This window comes from Lepisosteus oculatus, chromosome 14 (assembly GCF_040954835.1).
Source record: "Lepisosteus oculatus isolate fLepOcu1 chromosome 14, fLepOcu1.hap2, whole genome shotgun sequence".
NCBI lineage: Eukaryota > Metazoa > Chordata > Actinopteri > Semionotiformes > Lepisosteidae > Lepisosteus > Lepisosteus oculatus.
Window position 1 is genome coordinate 43,553,483 of NC_090709.1, and position 2,380 is coordinate 43,555,862.

Consider the following 2,380-nt stretch of genomic DNA (forward strand, 5'->3'; position numbering starts at 1 on the left):
TTCCCTACCTCCTTGCTCAGTATTGGTTTCCCTTTCGAGCTTCCTGGTTGCCCTACTCCTTCTTCTACCTAGTGTTCTTCTTGGCTTTCCGTTTACGGTTTTTCCCCTTTTGACTACAGCTTTTCGGATCACGGCTTGGCTTCGTTACTCACGCTCTGTTTTGGATCTCTGGCTACCCCTGGACTATCGGATTGCTCTATTGTCTACGATTTCGGATCACGCTTTGACTTCGGTAACTCGTTCCCTTTTGGATCTCTGGCTTCCCCTGGACTCTCGGCTCGTTCCTTCGACTACGGCTTTCTTTGGATCACGGCTTGGCTTTGTCAGCTCCTGCAAGTGGGTTCTCTCACTGGTTTCGGTTTCTCTTACCAAATCCGTAACATATACGATGTGTGATCTCCTGTCCCAACCTGAGGATCAGACAGGAGTGAGCCAGTCTCTCAATAATAATAATACAGTGTGTGACTTCCTTTCCCAGCCTGAGGAAAAGACAGTGAGCCTGTCTCTCAATAATAATAATACAGTGTGTGTCTTCCTGTCCCAGCCTGAGGAGCAGACAGCGAGCCTGTCTCTCAATAATAATAATACAGTGTGTGACCTCCTGTCCCAGCCTGAGGAGCAGACAGCGAGCCTGTCTCTCAATAATAATAATACAGTGTGTCATTTCCTGTCCCAGCCTGAGGAACAGACAGTGATCCTGTCTCTCAATAATAATAGAACAGTGTGTGATCTCAAGTCCCAGCCAGAGGAACAGACAGTGAGCCTGTATCTCAATAATAATAATAATAATAATAATAATAATAATAATAATAATAATAATACAGTGTGTGATCTCCTGTCCCAGCCTGGGGAACACTGAGCCTGTCTCTCAAAACTAATAATACAGTGTGTCATTTCCTGCCCCCGCCAGAGGAATAGACAGTGAGCATGTCTCTCAACAATAATATTAATAAACTATGTGATCTCCTGTCCCAGCATGAGGAACAGACAGTGAGCTTGTCTCTCAATAATAATACAGTGTGTGATCTTCTGTCCCAGTCTGGGGAATAGAAAGTGAGCCTGTCTCTCAGTTATAATAATATAGTATGTGATCCACTGTCCCAGCCTGAGGAACAGACAGGAGTGAGCCCGTCTCTCAATAATAATACAGTGTGTGATCTCTTGTCCCAACCTGAGGAACAGACAGGAGTGAGCCAGTCTCTCAATAATAATAAAGCAGATTATGATCTCCTGTCCCAGCCTGAGGAACAGACAGTGAGCCTGTCTCTCAAAAATAATAATACAGTGTGTGACCTCCTCTCCCAGTCAGGCGAGTCAGGCGCCATGGCTTTCGATTGCGGCCACACCACCCTTAATGTGCCCGATCTTGTCTGATGTCGGAAGCTAAGCATGGTTGGGCCTGGTTAGTACTTGGGTGAGAGACCACCTGGGAATACCAGGTGCTGCAAGCTCTTACTCTCTCAGCCAGCAGAGGTTGCCATTGGTGCCGTAGACTTTGGGAGGAAAATTTGGAGGATGGAAAGTTGATCTATAGCCTCATCTCTAGAGGTGTTTTGTTGCTATGGCATGTGTGTGACCCATATAAAAAAAAACCCGTTTGTAAAACGAATATCGAAGCTGCCTCTAAATCTGCAAATGAAGATGAGTCGATAAACCACTTGTTTTTCGTATAACTATACATATATTCATTTATTACTGATTTCATTCATTGAGCACAGATCCAATAGAGGTACAGCCATTCACTGTTTGACATGTCTGCACTGGTACAGAACCTAGCAATCAGAAAACGGGTGAAACTGCCTTGAGAATTAGCATACAGTACCGAGGCCCCCATGACCAAATAAAGGCTAACCTCGATAATCAGCCTAAATAATGCAGACAACAGCAAAACGACTGACTTTGAAAAGGGAATGAATGTCCGGAAGGAGTAGTGTAACCAGCTTGAAATGCTTCTCCGGACCTCTAACTAAAAGAAACCGGGAACCAGCAGTGGCATCGACTCCTTTCGAACTGGGATCCTATCGCAGCTCGTGGTGTTGTAACTCTTCCGTATCTGATATTGGACCAAGCACATCAGGGGAGAGCGTGAACGCAGTCCCCCACTACCAGAAATTATGCAGTCGAGATTCCCACATTTGGGGAATTCGCAGGGGTCAGCACAGCAATGGCCGAGTCTCGCTCTGGGTGAACCGATTTCGATTTTTAAGAACTTTATTTTCTTTTCACAAAAAAATACAGGACATCACAAATTAGAAAGCTTTACATTAATATACATATTTAAAACAGTATATATGATCACATCTCATTACATTTTGACACGGTACCAGTTACATAGCAACAATATATTTTTTGCTGGTGCAAATCACATTCTTTACTTAAA

The 2,380-nt window shown here is 44.2% G+C and overlaps 1 pseudogene; it reads left to right on the top strand.

Moving 5' to 3' along the window:
- The first annotated feature begins 1,332 nt into the window (after window positions 1-1,332).
- On the top strand, window positions 1,333-1,451 carry LOC138218602 (5S ribosomal RNA; annotated as a pseudogene).
- Window positions 1,452-2,380: the final 929 nt, after the last annotated feature.